Source organism: Cariama cristata, unplaced genomic scaffold (genome assembly GCF_000690535.1).
Source record: "Cariama cristata isolate BGI_N322 unplaced genomic scaffold, ASM69053v1 scaffold16907, whole genome shotgun sequence".
Classification (NCBI taxonomy): Eukaryota; Metazoa; Chordata; class Aves; order Cariamiformes; family Cariamidae; genus Cariama; species Cariama cristata.
The window spans coordinates 1-328 of NW_009626236.1; positions in this window are offsets into that span (position 1 = coordinate 1).

Consider the following 328-nt stretch of genomic DNA (forward strand, 5'->3'; position numbering starts at 1 on the left):
AGGGCATCCCCCCCGCCGCAGCCTTTTCTCCTCCTCCCAACAGTTTGTGCAAAGTTTTAAGCCAAGAGCAGCACCGGGGAAGGTCCCTCGTCCGCCCTCGCTGCTGGTTCTGGGGACCGGCCTCATCCTGCCGAGGGAAGATCCCCCAACGGCAAGGGCAGGTTTGCAGCACCCCCAGGCATTTGGGGTGCGGTGATTGACAGATGCAACACCCAGACGGACAGGGAGTTATTGCAAAACCGGGTAAAATCCCTACTGCCCAGCAGCGTCCGTGTGCGAACTCGCCGGGCGGAGCGATGCCAAGCTGTTCTGCAGTGGTCCCGCTCGC